Source organism: Dasypus novemcinctus, chromosome 5 (assembly GCF_030445035.2).
Source record: "Dasypus novemcinctus isolate mDasNov1 chromosome 5, mDasNov1.1.hap2, whole genome shotgun sequence".
NCBI classification, from domain to species: domain Eukaryota; kingdom Metazoa; phylum Chordata; class Mammalia; order Cingulata; family Dasypodidae; genus Dasypus; species Dasypus novemcinctus.
Window position 1 is genome coordinate 128,843,944 of NC_080677.1, and position 16,010 is coordinate 128,859,953.

The window sequence follows — 16,010 nt, forward strand, 5'->3', positions numbered from 1 at the left end:
TTTTAATGTAGTGATGTTTACAGGTCTTTTGTACTCCTTGGTATGTAATAGGTTCTGAGAGAGGTAGTAGGCAATGCCTTCTACAACATTCCTGCAGCAAATGTATTTTTACAAGGGTATTTGAGGTAGCATCTCTTCAGAAAAGTCAAGCATAACTTCAAAATGCAATTCAGCCTGAATGATTCTATACATAGTAGGGTGGAATGGTATGTTGAGTAGATAAAGGGGTAAGGGACCAAAATGATACAGCTTACTGATATTCTGGCCTGATCCAAGGATAAAAATAGTAAGAAAAAAATGAATAAACTACATGATATTTGAATAATTATCCATAACTATCACATCTTTTTGGTTTTGGATGGGAGTTAGACAATAGAAAGTTCAGGGATATATTCTGAACTGACTCAGATCTGGTATAGATAACCAGTGTGGCTCACTGGGCAAAGTCCATACTCTCTAAAAATTCAAATGTGCAGATGGTAAGGATATATAATTTTGGCTTTCATTTAACTGGAAGGACAGCCTGTATTTGCCAAGATGAAGCTGCAGATTTCCTGCAAGCAAAATAAGCACTTTCTCAAAAAACAATTCTCGGTACAAGGAACAAATGATTAGATTCCCAAATCCCTGTATCAGAGAGATTTTTAGAAAACGAAAGCCCCATGATCTCTAACAGTGATGAAATCGTACCCCAAAGGCAATCTGAGAACCCACCACCACTTCTACCAGTCCCCCTTGGCAATGGGAGTTGTTCCTTGATTAGGCTGAATTCTTATCCATGATCCAAGTGGTCCTCCATGGCTCCATCTCCAGGGAAGTTCTTCCTTGCCCTTTATCTACCACGACCACATCTGAATTGGGTGTTGGGGATAATGGACACTTTGTGCTTGCCCTGCTTTCAGGGTCCACCTCCTGCTGGTGCATGTTGCACTAAGGGCTGTTTTATACTCACAAACTTTTTGTAGGCAAGAGTTGTGGTTTCTTTGGCAATACCATTCCCTCAAAACTTGAGTTGGCTTTTGATTTGTCTGCATCCAGTCAGTTCCATGTGCCAATAAATACACCCTAAATTCTTTCCTGGATATAAATCTTGGACCTACTTATTCATTTTCTCCCAAGTGCCCTTGCCTCTCTCTCAATTTAATGGAAGCTACCTTGAAGCTATCTGAAACAGAAAGCCAAAGTAGGAAGTAAAAACCCTTCATTTGAACTTTACCCATGGGGCCACGTCAGTTTGCTGAAATGGGAAATCTTAAAGCCCCTTTGCTAGTCAAAGTTTTTGCTGTTTTATTACTTCCTTTTCAACATAAGGCTCTAATTCCTCTATTCCCTTTCATTTTTGTTTGCAAACTAGCCAATTCTTTCCTGAACTCATCTCTTCTCTGATGTGAGCAGCAAGAAACAACTAACATACATGACCAATCTGGCTCTTTCAGAGCACTTTCCTTAAAGCTTTATTGTATACCACGGCTCTTCATTTTCTTGCCTTCAGCATCTGTTTCTGTACCACTTGCCACCTGACCACAAAGTCAGTTTTAGGTTTCTATTATGGCAGTACCCCACTTCAAGATAATGATGTATATATTAGTTGGGGTTATATTTGCTGCTATAACAATTTAAATTACTTTATTTCTTGCTCATAAAACAGTCCAAAGCTAGTGTTCCTAGTTGGACAGCAACTTCCCTCCACACAATGACACATTCCTTGGAGTTGGATAGAATTAAATGGAGTAAATCATGCACAGTTTATAAATAAGTTGATAAAAAGTTGTTTGTACTGTCAAGAACAATAAAGTAAATTATATGGTACTTCTGTGCTGTTACTGCACAGTAATGAAGGGATGGTAGGACTTGAACAAGTGTGTGTGGATCAAGGGAAAACATGGGAGCATAATTATTGTGGGGTGAGTGAAAAGTGAGGGAGTGTATTTGTTCCAAAAGGGAACATAATATTAAACACAGATACTAGAAATGTGAAACTTCCTAAGCTTTCACCTTTATGCCATGAGTAGAAGAAGAAAAGGCTAGCATTGGAAAAGGCTTAGAATAAAATATTATCTGGAGAAATACTAACTCTGAAGTAGGTAATAGCATGTGGTCCACAGTCCAATATGGATACTGAATGCTAAAAAAATCAGCAGTTTGGGGCCCATCCAGAGTTTTGTCAAAATTTCCTGGAGGAATTTTGTAATCAGTTACATGAAAAGTAATTCAATTATGGACTAAGAGAGCAGTAATTTATGTTAATTGATATGAAATCTTGATGGACAAGGGGACTTAATTCACCACTTTATGTGGAAAAGTGTTCAACTGTAAGTAGGTTCAAGAAACCTCTTCAAGCCAGGAGAAAATTTCTCTCTACTAGGGAGGACCTTAAAAATCATGTTATACAGTGCTACGAACAGTTCCATAATCCTCATTTGCTACTCTCAACCTTATGCGTTGGGAAAAGCTGATGCTATTAGCCACATCATACAAATGAACAAACAGATTCAGGAAATTCAGGCGATTAATAAAGTTCCAGCATTCAGTCTAGCTCATAGAATGCCACCTGCAGCTAGAAAGCTGAAAAATGCATGTTAAAGTTCTTTTTAGGAAAAAAAGTAGGTAGAGTAGCTTTTTAAAAAAAAAAATTATTTGATCTGCTAATTAAGATTCTTTTGTTTAATAAATTTATCAAAAATATTAATAAAGGAGCCAGACATTCTACTTAACCCAATACAGGAAAAACCTAATTAGAGCAATAAGAAGAAGAAGAATAAGACTAGTACCAATAGTTTACTTGTTGTTATAGTAGTAGTAGTTGTAAAAGCAATCAGTATTTCTAGACTGTATTATGTGCCCATCACTTTGCTTAGTGCTTCACAGGCAGTACTTCATGAAAATAACTATCCTATGAGATAGATACCATTATCCGCATTTTACAGAAGAGGAAACAGACATAGAAAGGTCAATACATGATAGACTGGTGATACAAACCCAGGTCTGCCTGACTCCCAACCCCATACTCTAAACACTACAATAACTGGCTTTAAATTAAACATGGATTACTTGGTCTTGTCAGATACAATAGAAGATCCTTCCTCCAACAGGCAAATATCAGCCTAATTGGGAAATCAAATTAGAAAACTGTCTCAACAGAATTTCTCTAATGTACTGTTAGATGGCAAGTAAAATATGTAGAGAAGTGTATGCATTATGACCACAGCTTTATAAAACTGATGACATAAATACTTAAAAAAAAAAGTGACTATTGCTAAACAAGAAATAGGACATGTATCATAATGCAATTTTCAAAAAATCATATTTATTTTTGAAATACCAAATTAGGTGATAGCATCCTTAGAAATAAAATAATTTAATATAATGGGGGGGGGAACATTAAAGAAATGACCTAATGATAATTTCTTGGGGTCATAAAATCCTAACTTTTATAAGTAAAAGAGAACTAAGAGATCCAGCATTAGCTTTTTCTACCCACAGCATGACACACCAATAAAAGTTCCATCTCAGTTTTTTAAGTAAACATGAACATAACTTACTGTCTTTCCATTTCAGCATCCTTCTATTCTATAGTAACATGGAGCCCGGGCTAAATTTAGAGACACTGAAACTCAGATACATTATTTTTAAATGTGTGCCTTTATTACCCTTGAACTTTCTACCAATGAAGAACAATACCAAAAAGCATATAGATGTAAACACTCTTGAAAAGCTTAATATCAGATGCTGTTTAAGCCTTTATTAAAGAAAATAACATGGTTGAGAAGCATTAAATCTTTTTAGAGATGTCAGAACAAATAAAGAAAGTTGACCTAGCTAGCCTCGAGCCCTGCTCTTGAAATTACATTTACTGTAACTCCTTCCCTTTGGCTAATTTAGTTTTTATCTACTCTGGATGATAAACTCAAAGCCTTGGTTGTGCACTACAAGCATGTTTGACAGAAGAGAGGTGTTTGCAAGAATAATAATGAGGCATTTGAACTTTCCAACTTCTTCCCTCCCAGAAGTGCAGTTACCCATTCTCTGTATCTCTAGTGGGATTCTCAGCAAGTATATTACTACATCACTAATGAAAGACTGGCTCATTATGTTTAATGCTATGGAGAGTATAGGTCAGTATTTTATAGTTTCTCATATCATTACAATGGTTTAATTCCATGGAAGATATCTAGGAAGAGAAGAGAGGGATGCAAATATTGGGAACTTGAGCGTTAATTTGGTCCATATATAAGTCAGAGTTTGTTTTTCATATGTCCATATATCCAGAGACTATTCACAATTGCTACATATAAAAATCCTCATGAGCTCTTTAGCTTTTGTAATGTCTCCTCTGTTTTTAGGTTGGTCTATGTTCTTTAGAAGGATATTTCAGCAAAGTTTCATTATTTGATTCTGAACAGAAAGTAGCACTATTTGGTCAAGTATCTTCAAAGGAAACAGGGTGCCCAACCATCAGAGCCTCGGATTCCTTTCCCGACCAGATCCTTCCAACCAGCTTCTAGCTGTAAGTGCAGATCACTTCTACACTTAAAGGACTGGGTAGCCCATATTTAAGGACACAATTCCTAGGTACGCAGTGAAGGGCTGTGCAGGCAAAAAACAAACAAAAACAAACAACAACAACAACAAAAATAAAAACCTCTGAAGATGAATCAGGGCTGTTCTATCAACAATGGATTTTTCTTATTATATTTCTTATATTTAAAAACATATGAGGGGGAAGCGGGCATGGTTCAACTGATAGAGCACCCATCTACTATATGGAGGGTCCAGGGTTCTATCCCCAGGGTCTCCTGACCCATGTGGTGAGCTGGGCCATGCACATGCTATGGCACGCAAGGAGTGCCATACCATGCAGAGGTGCCCCGTATAGGGGTGCCCCAAGCACAAGGAGTGCACCTCGCAAGGAGAGCTGCCCCACGTGAAAAAAGCACAGCCCACCCAGGAGTGGCACTGCACACACGGAGAGCTGACACAGCAAGATGATGCTACAAAAAAAAGAGAGACGCAGTTTCCCAGTGCTGCCAGATAATGCAAGTGGACACAGAAGAATACACAGCAAATGGACACAAAGAGTAGACAATGGCGGGGGGGGAGGGGGGGGGGAGGGGAGAGAAATAAATAAAAAAATAAAAAAATTTTAAAAATTTTAAAACATATGAGGGGCCCTGGCCTAGATCAAGATGACAGAGTGAGAAGTCTCTGGGCTTGATTCACTAACAGAAGATTTGAACAACCAGCAAGACCTGGCAGAAACATCTTTCTCAAAGCTCAATAAACAGTAACATGGCAAGCACTGAATCAAGGAAAATGGAACTTTAAAATAGTAGGATCTCCCGCCTCCCTGGCTGGTCCCTCCTCAAGTCATCATCAGCTCAGCATGTAGCCCACCCACACTCCCAACATGGATCCCTGGTCCTGATTCCAGAGGGCACCGAGTAACTCTCATGCACATACTGGGAGCATGTATGTCTGTCCCAATCTGTCTGGTTGTGGCCTGAAGGACTCGCTATCCCAGAACTGCCCTACATGCAGAAGGTGGCACATTCTACAGGAGCTCTTGTAGAATGTTGTGGGATAGCAGGCAAGTGGTTTCCTGGGGCAAGGGATTGCTGGCTATAGGACATACAGTGCAGTGCCCAGGACTGTGAGGAAACCATTTTGTAGGGAAGAAGAGACCTTCCAACCGCATTAATTGGAGAATTCCTAGGGCCAAACACTCGTGCCCAAGGCAAGATACATGTGCAGAAAGGACCACGAGGTCCCTATGCTTCGGCCTGGACTTATTCTCTAAACTCTTCATATGTATAAGCCATGAAGGAGAACACTCACACAGGTCAATCTGCAAAGATTGGGAAAGGTGTTTGCTTTTTTCTCTCCTTTTTTTTTTTAGCTACTGGTGTCAATGAAAAGTTCTATCATAACATTAGCTGGATACAAGCTTAAGGAACAGTTACCTCAGAGATAATACATCAAAATATTAAAATGTCCAGGTTTCAACAAAAGATTACAAAATACACAGAGAAACAGGAAGCAGTGGCCATGGCAAAGAAGATTAAAGCATTAGAAACCATCAATGAGGAGGAATTCCAGACAAAGAATTTTTTTAAAAAATGGTTCTATCTCGGCTCAAATTGCTAAAAGAAAACATAGACAAAGAACTAAAGGAAATCAGGAAAATTATACATGAACACAAAGAGAATATCAGTGGAGAAGTGAAAAGTATCAGTGAATTTGAAGAAGACCATTGAAATCCAGTCCAAATGAAAATAAGTGAACACAGCCTTCCAAGGAGATTAAAGCATTAGAAACCATCAATGAGGAAGATCAGACCAGGGACATACCAGATAGAGAATTTTTTTAAATGATCATAAATATGCTCAAAGAGCTAAAAGGAAACACGGACAAAGAACTAAAGGAAATCAAGAAACCAATATATACAAAAAGAGAATATCAGTATAAAGATGGAAATTATGAAAATGAACCAAACATAGCTGACAACCATGGTTACAGAAATTAGAAACCACGTAGATGGGTGTGGGAGGTGGGACATCCTGTTTGGTACCCTCGAGACCAGGGGTTCTTAACAAGGGGTCCATGAGCTTGAATTGAAATTCAAAAAAACACTCTTCTTGTGTGGATGTGTTGGTGCGAGTGTGACATATTTATTAAATAATACATAGTATATTGTGGACTTAATAAAGGGTCCGTGGCTTTCACCTGAGTGGCAAATGGGTCAGTGGAACAAAAAAGGGTTGAATCCCCTGCTCTAGACCAAGGGGCGGGGTGGGAGTCATGATGTGGCAGAAAGGGGCCAGACCTCACTCCAGGGGATACGGGTCTTCCTGCAAAGTACTCCCTTCTCTTTCAAGTCTTTGAGAAGCAAAGCCAGGCTCCTTTTCCTCTGATGAGGGGTTAACTGGGCCCAGGCACGAGGTTCCAGACTGAAGGTTCTAGACAGCCTAGGGCTGGAGCGCCACCCCTGCCCACCCTAACCCTGCCTTCCAGTGGGTCAGGTCCCTTGCCCGGCCCCATCCCATCCTCCTGGCCCTCCATGACCTGCCACCCCTCCCCCTCCCCCCTCCCAGCTGCCCCACCCCCACCCTCCTACCTGGTGACAGGAGGGCTGTGCAGTGGCAGAGGCAGAGGTGGTTTCACCCAAAATGAAAATAAACAGTGGCCACTGCTGCACCCAAGCACTCAGGAGTTTGGAGTGGGGAGTAGCAATGGTGCAGGATAGCACAAGAGAAATATCTTCAAGCAAAATCAGCCCAGTTTTTAAGGGAAGACAATTCAATTTTGGAAACCTCTATATACAGAGGAAAATAAAGAAGTTGGTTTGGCATTGAAGGACCTTGCTAAGAAATACTCTGACAAGCTAGAATGTGAAAATGAGATAAAAAAAGTAATAGAACAAATATCTTGCAAAGCAATTGAACATGGAACAGGAAATGAGAATTATAAAACAGCAGGGATTGCTACAATTGAAGTATTCTTACCTTCAAGACTAAGAAAAGATAGGAAAACCTTTGCGACCCGACTGCATATCACTGGCAGGGAACTGAGGTCTAAAATAGATGAAACCTTTGGATTTCAAGAAAATTATATCAAAATTGTTATAAATAAGAAACAGATTCAACTAGCAGAAACACTTGAAGAACGAGGAGGGGCATACAGTGTGAAAGCGATGGTACTCAAACTAAAACAGTCTGAAGATGATGTGAGAAAGAACTTTCAGGCAGAAGAAGAAAAGTGAAACAGATCCGAATTAAAAGAATAAAGAATACAGAGGACTAAGAGAGAACTGAAAATACTGGCAGAGAAAGCTGAGATGGTAGTGGATCCAGAAACTATACCATGCTTACACATAGCTAACTGAACAGGCAAATCAATCAGAATTCCCCCCTCAGAAAGAAAAGCCCTTATGTTAGCTATGGGATATCATGAGAAGGGCAGAGCTTTCTTGAAAAGAAAATATGGACTAGCATTGTCATATCTTTTGGATACTGACAAATATTTCTGTGAGTGTTGCAGAGTACTATTGGATATGGTAGATAATGATGCAGTGCTCCAGCTGGATATAGTATGATGTTACTTCTGCTTGGGACAACTGGAATGCCTTGATGATGCAGAAAAAAATTAAACTTGACTCAGAAATGCTTTAAAAATTGTTATGGAGAAAGTCATTAGAGGCTGGTCCACTTAAACTGAAATTGTGGGAAAGAGAAGGTATTGTTTTTAAGACTTTACCTGCTTCAGGGTAATCAAAACTATTACAGCAAAAATGGTGAAGAGGCTTGTATCTCAACAGGACACGTCATCTCTTTAAAGAGTTATATATTGATCCATCAAAAGTTCACAATTTGTTGCAGTTGGACTTTACTGCCCAGAAGCCCAGCTTGGCCTAAGAGCATGTGACAGAATGTGGATCATGCAGCCACTCATATTACCAACCACAAAGAGGAATTGGCTCAAATAAGGAAAGAGAAAAAGAAAAGAAAAGATACTACCTATAAAGCGTGAACTCTTTGAGAGGAATGGTCTGCTCTGCACATGCAGCCAAGCAGTCCCTCCATCAGGCAAGTGGAAACCTGGATGAAGCCCGAAGATTTTCTCAGTAATCCTCAGATGTGGTAGTTAAATGATTCAGATCCTCATACCAACAACCATCAAGAAAGTCCTTCCCATGAAAACATTGAACAAATGGTGTACTTGGGTTGTGGCGCTGGAGCTGCTGGAGCTGGTTTGAGAGTATTCAGGGGGAATGCTCAAACCCTGGCTCACAACAGAGGAAGACTTCCTCCTGACCTACAGTTCCCAGTGGAAGATTCTTCATCAACACCATCCCCATGCCTTTCAGGTTCTGCAGACACGTCCAGTGCCTCAACAGATGAAGACATGAAGACAGAAGCAGTCAATGAAATATTGGAAGATATTCCAGAGCATGAAGATTATCTTAACTCTGGAAGATGCAGAAATCATTACTGCAGAGTACTTACCCCAGGTAGAAAATATAAAATCAGCAACAAAGAAAAACTAAATCATGAGACGAAAAAAAGTACTATGTTTCTGCGTATAAATTCTATCATGAAAAGCCTTTTAAAAATCCCCTAGAGGGGTTCAACAGCAAATTAGAGCTGAGAGAAGAATGAACCAGTCAACTTGAAGATAAGATGGTTAAAATCATCCAGTCTGAGGAGCAAAAGTAAGAAAGAAAAAAAAAAAGTGAACAGAACCTTAGGAACCTGTGAGACACCATCAAGGACACCAACATACACATTGTGGGAGTCCTAGAAGGAGAAAAAAGATTGAAAGGGGCTAATAGAATATTCAAAGAAATAATTGCTGGAAGCTTCCCAATTTTAACAAAAGACAGGAATATATGCTCAATGAACTCCAAACAGGATAAACCCAAACAGCCCCATACCACACCATGTTATAATCAAGCAATGAAATGCCAAAGATAAAGAATTCTCAAAGTCACAAAAGAGAGGCAATGTGTCACATACAAAAGAGCCTTAATAAGAGTGACAATTTCTCATTGGAAACTATGGAGGCAAGAAGGCAGTGGGAAGACATATTTAAAGTGCTGAAAGCAAAAAATTGCCAACCCAAAATTCTATATCCAGCAAAACTCATTTCAAAATGAGGGAAGGGGGAAACGGACTTTGGCCCAGTGGTTAGGGCATCCGTCTACCACATGGGAGGTCCGCATTTCAAGCCCCGGGCCTCCTTGACCCGTGTGGAGCTGGCCCATGCGCAGTGCTGATGCACGCAAGGAGTGCCCTGCCACAAAGGGGTGTCCCCCGCGTAGGGGAGCCCCACGCGCAAGGAGTGCACCCATAAGGAGAGCCGCCCAGCGGGAAGGAGGGAGCAGCCTGCCCAGGAATGGCGCCGCCCACACTTCCCGTGCCACTGACGACAACAGAAGCGGACAAAGAAACAAGACGCAGCAAAAAGACACAGAAAACAGACAACCGGGGGAGGGGAGGGGAGGGGAATTAAAGAAATAAAAAAAAATAAAAAAAAAATAAATCCAACTGTTCTTTTCAGAACAGAAAAAAAAAAAAAATGAGGGAAGGAATAAGACATTCCCAGATAAACAAAAGCTGAGGGATTATATCATCCCTAGGCCAGCCCTACAAGAAATGCTAAAGGATGTTATGCAGTTCAAAAAGAAGACTCTAGACAATTGACTGAAGCCGCATGAAGAAATAAAGATTGCCAGCTATGATGGTTAAGTCTTCAAAGGGGAAGTGATTTCAGTATTCAGAGAGAATTCCCATCTCTACTTTAGGCAGCTAGGGTCTCCTGAGATCCCGTCAAGGACCTTCATTGGAGCCCCTGGTTTGCAGCCTGCCCTACAAAATTTGGACTTGTACATCCCCACAGTCACATGAGACAGTTTTATAAAATCTCATATTATTTAGAGATATTGCCTGTTGATTCTGTTTCCTAGAGAACCCTGACTAATACACCAGTAAAGATAATGATATGAGTAAATATAAATAGCAATACCAAATGGTTTTGGTTTGTAACTCCACGTTTACTTCCTACAGTATCTAAAAGGCAAATGCACAAAATGTAATAGTAAAACAATGGTTTGGTACTAAAAATAACTTGTGGCAAGAACTACATAAAGGTGGGAGGATAGGGGTGAATAGGAACATACCATTGAAGTTAAGTTGGTACCAAAGCAAATGAGATTGTTATAGATTTAGGATGTTAAATTTAAGCCCCATTGTAATCATAAAGAAAATATCACAGAACATGCAAACTTATAGAGACAGAAATTATAGTAGAGTTTATCAAGGGTGGAGGGGGCAGAGGCAATGGGGAATGAATGCAAAATGAGTGTAAGATTTCTGCTGGGGATGAAGGGAACATTCTAGTGATGAATGGTGGTGAGGGTGCTGTACCATCAGGAATGTGATTAATCCCACTGAATGGTACGCTTGGGAGGGGTTGGGATAGTAAGATTTGTGTTGTATCTGTATTTCTACAAATAAAAAAAAAAGAATCTAAAGAGATAATAATTAACTGCAATACATATTACTGGATGAGATCTAAGAATGGAGGAGAAAAGTTTCAAAAGGACATAATTGGTACTTGAGAAAAAAATGAAACATGGAATATAACTTTATATTATTGTTAAATTCTTGAATTTAACAATTGCACTTAAGGCGATTACATAAACTAATATCCTTGTTCATAGGAAATGCATATGAAAATATTATGTGTTGAAGAAGTATAATGGGTGGAACCTGCTAATCTTCTCAAATATTGAGAAGGTGGATGGATGGATGGATGGATGGATGGATGGATTTATAGATACAAAGATGACAGGAAGGGAAGGAGGGAGGAAATTAATGTGAGGATAACAAATATATGCTATCTACTCTATGAAAGAAATTCAGGTGGCCACTAATGATTTGGCAGGGTAAATGGATGGCTCATAAATATGAACAAAATATGTCTTTGACCCTCAAGGAGCTTATATTCTAGGAGAGAAGATAAACATTTCTTCAGATAGTAGAAACGTATGCCACCTAAATCTCCTCTGGAAGAGACTTTAATCTCTAAGTTTCAACATGTAAATGCTGAAAGGAATATAGAAAGCATATATAAGAGAAGAGAATATGAGCAGTTTGGACTGCAATAAGGCAATAGCACATAAAGCAAGATTTCCCTCTGAGAATGATTTCAGAATGATCTCAGTCCCCCTTGGAGTGGGATTATTGAATTACGTGGTTGTTACTAAGACATAAATAAAAAGGAGTCCTTATGGCCTGGCTCCTCCACTTAGTAGCTTTGTGTTCTCTGGCAAGTTACCAAAATCTCTCTCTCATTATTTGTAAAATGAGAATAAGGCCACCTATTTTACTGGAATTTGAATGAGTTAAATGGAAATACACCCAAAAACATCTTAGTATGGCCCGGTAAAATGCTAGTTTACCTCCCTTCCTTCCCAATTCCCCTCTCTTTCTTAGAGAAGAAACTAAGATAGCAGCTTGCAGGGTCATTATCAGCAGGGTCTTTAGAACTACGTGGCCCTGATTGACAGTTCAACCCATCAGCATGTCCTTAGCACCTACTATGTTCACAGCACGCAGCGTGTCTGTAGCCTCCATTAACTGACAGTCCTGCAGTAGAGGACCATCAGTCACACAGACATGAATCAAGTGCCAATTGAAGTATAAGCTTGTGCTTGGAAGCACAGAAAAAAAGGGGGAATTAATCCTCCTGGGGGAGGAAAGAATGGATCAGAGAAGACTCAGACAGTCATTTGAGCTGCTCCTTAAACAGGAAGTGGATTTGCCATAAGGGGTTGAGGAGGGGGGTACCAGGTTATCTTATTTACTTTTTACTACAGGGATTCAATAATTTACTCTTATACAATTCATAAAAATTATACAGAAGAATATTAGAAAAAAATAAGTTCTAAACCATCAAACCCATCTGATCTGAAACCGAAAAAGACTGGTAATGAATATGTCAACGCGTCCAAGTTTTTCATTTCTTTTCTAAAGCAATTTCATCTGCAAATGAATTATGCACTCCAAGCCTAGACAGGACCTCCATTCCTACACTCCAGAAAAATGTGTTTACTTCACTTTACATCTCTTACAGCTCAGTGGGAAAGCAGCTGCAATGCAATTTCTGCTCTAGTTTAGGGTTTGAGATGTCAGTTCTCTCTTCCCTTCTCCAGAATACATTCAAAGCTTATGAGCTCAAGGTTGGAGAGTTCATTTTTTTCCCCCAAGCACATTAAGTACTTAAATCATCTCTCAGGAAAGAAGATAAGGTTCCTGGATTTCTATTTTGTCTGGCATGAAAACTAAAGTCCAATCTGTGAGGCATTATATTGTTATATCCATCTGCAGTGCACTAAAATCATTCTCAAAAATTGTAATTCTTGAAGTTGTTTTTTTTATTACAGCAGGCAGAGCGGGTTGTTTCCCACGCATAGGTAACTGAAAGCAAGGTCCTATCTCAAAGATATTTTTCTTCTCTCTGAAAAATAAATGTATCTCAGCATATGGTCTGAGGTTCTGAAGGGCCACACGCTGCCCATCTTGGGAGAAGATAACGTGGGCACAGTTACTGAGTGTGAGGATTTTGATGGAAATTGTGCTCTGTGCCTGGAGCAGGTTCTGAGCTAGTGTTAAAATGCCCTCTAGTGGTCATTAGCCACAACCAGTTATGAGAGTGGGAAAGGAAAAATTGTCAAACTAGTTTAAAAGTGATTTTCTACAAACACTTATCAACTCCAAAGGATTGTCGCATTTGTGTTTGCACCTAATATGAAATACCATGACAGCAGTGGGACTTTGTGTCGCTTATATAAATAGAGGCTTGCTGTTGTGTTCAAAGGGTGCATGCCAGGGATCTTTTTATACACTTGCTTATCTCACAGCTCTGTCACTGAGCTCTGTGCATACAGGAGATCCTCAAGAAGTATTTCCTGAGTGACTGAATAAATGCATGAATATAGTATACAAATAATGGATTCTGAGCACTCAGCAAGAGCTTGGCCCATTTGAAAGTACAGGGATTCTGACTGCTTTCTAAAGTATAATTAATTTACATTCTTCCCCGAGTAATCACTTAGCAAACAAAAAAACTAACCCTACTCTAACATCTGTAAGATGGAGAAATATGATCAAAATGTTGAAGGGCATGATAACATGCAGCTTGAAAACTATTTGTGAATGAAAGAGAGGATCTGAGCTGGTGATTCAAAAGAGAAGAAAAAAGTATGTCCAAAGGAAGTGAAAGTAAGAGAATAAACAGAGCAATTGAGTAAATGACTGTTCAAGCATCCCTCCTGATATTATCACCCAGAGTCATCAGCAGAAGTTAAACTATGAGAACTGACAGTAGGAACCTGCCCACTGTACAAATCTGACCCTGGTCTTCTATGAAAATGATGTTAAGGTCTGGTCTGTCAAGCCTGCAGCCTCTACCACGGTTTGTGTGCTTAACCCCGACAGCCAAACACCACACATGAGGGTGGTTGTAGCCATGAAATTGTTGACAGATTTCTGTAGCCTCTGACTTCAGGATCTTCTGGCAACATGTCCTCTTACCACAGATGGATGGAAAAGAGAGACAGGGTCATAGAAATCAGAAGACTGGTAAAAAGAAATGTGGTCAAAAACAGGGGAGAGAATGGAAGCAGATTTGGCTCAACTGATAGAACGTCCGCCTACCATATGGGAGGTCCAGGGTTTAACCCCAGGGCCTCCTGACCCATGTGGTGAGCTGGCCCAAATGCAGTGCTGATGCGCGCAAGGAGTGCCATGCCACGCCGGGGTGTCCCCTGCATAGCGGAGTCCCACGCGCAAGGAGAGCTGCCCAGTGTGAAAAAGCGCAGCCTGCCCAGGAGTGGCACCTCACACACAGAGAGCTGATGCAGCAAGATGACATAGCAAAAAGAGACACAGATTCCCCATGCCACTGTCAAGAATGCAAGCAGACATAGAAGAACATACAGCAAATGGATACGGAGAGCAGACAACGAGGGGGGGCAGCAGGAAGGAGAGAGAAATAAATAAAAAATAATAAATAAATCTTTAAAAAAAAAAAGTAGGGAAGAGGAGGGCATAAACTAGAGGCAGCCTCGGGGTGGCCCTGTTGTCCAAACATTCCCAGGATTTTTGCTCATTTGGGGCATCATGTAGATGTAGCTCTGCTATGGCCCAAGGCTCCAAGCCAGCATGGTGGGAAAGTTACAGTGGGAAAGTTTGTGCTTTGCAGGCCCACAAAACTCTGCCCATTCTACTTAGGAGTTATATGACCTCTTAATGTAACAACCTCTGTGCTTAGGTTTCCTCAACTATAAAATGCACTCAATAAGAGTATGTCCCCACAAGGTTGTTGGGCAGATGAATTAAAATATTATGTGTAAAGTGCCCAAGGCAGGCTCAGACTCAGAATAGACCTTCAAGAAATTTTAGATGCTACATTGGAGGAAGAGGAGGACCAACTTTTTCTACCCCAAAGATACTGTCTGCACTTCTCCTCCTCCTCCCACATCCTTTCAGTAGCATATTCTTTCTTTCCTAGATTGTCAAGGGAACTCAGGCAGACCATCAGAAACTAGACTTTCACTCATAGATTAATTAAAGAAAAGCTAGGATTTGGGCAAAGAGTGGGTCTGGGGCTGCCATGAGTTTCAAGATCCACAGATTCACCCAAGCCTTTTCTGGAGTAGACTTGAGCACATGATATAAGTCCAAAGCCAAGTCTCACAGGCTTCTGGGCTGAGAATGATCTCAGTCAGTTTGTTTATAGCTTCAACAGGCATATACATACACACACACAAACACTATATATGCATTGTGTGTATGTATGTGTGTGTATGTGTGTACACGCACACAGTGCTTACCCATACAGGGCTGGATTATAAGCAAAGTACATAAAGGCAGGACTCCTGAGGAGAAGTAAATGCCCTTCTTATCTCTTTTTTTGTCACTACTCCTAGTCTTTTCCATTTCCCATGCCTTACCAACTGTACTAAATTCTCACAGTTCTACTGCAAACATGTGTGGGCTGAAAAGCTTAGTGTTTCTGGGGAGCAGAGCTTTACTGCTTTCTGTCAGCAGCAGAGCTGGCCATCAAATCAAGCTTTTGGATCCATGCCACTTGCCCCAAATTCTGAAGTTACTTTGTAATGTAACAATATTCCTGATATACCTTACTCCTCTTTCACCTGGAATAGAATTTGTAGGCTGCAATTATCAGTCCTCAGATAATGCTAATTTTTAGGCTCCATCCTGACTATCGTTGTTGCTGCCAAAACCTACTGGCAAAGTAATATCGATAGAGCCGCTGTACAAAGAAAGGATGTGTGCTTGCTGAGTTTTTTGGTATAATATCAAGGACTTTAACTATATTACAGTTAAAATCAATTGAAATATAACCTTTCAACCACATAAAATGAGTTCATCTTTTTTATTAGCTTTTTTCTGCCATTATTGTGTTGTGATCACTAAAGGAACCAG

The 16,010-nt window shown here is 40.1% G+C and overlaps 1 protein-coding gene and 1 pseudogene across 1 annotated transcript in view; both read left to right on the forward strand.

Annotated features, from left to right (window-relative positions):
• Nucleotides 1-16,010, forward strand: part of CNTNAP2 (contactin associated protein 2) — a 2,351,919-nt gene that overhangs the window by 2,164,145 nt on the left and 171,764 nt on the right. The gene's annotated exons all lie outside the window — the stretch shown is intronic.
• On the forward strand, nucleotides 538-9,043 carry LOC139438988 (NEDD8 ultimate buster 1 pseudogene; annotated as a pseudogene).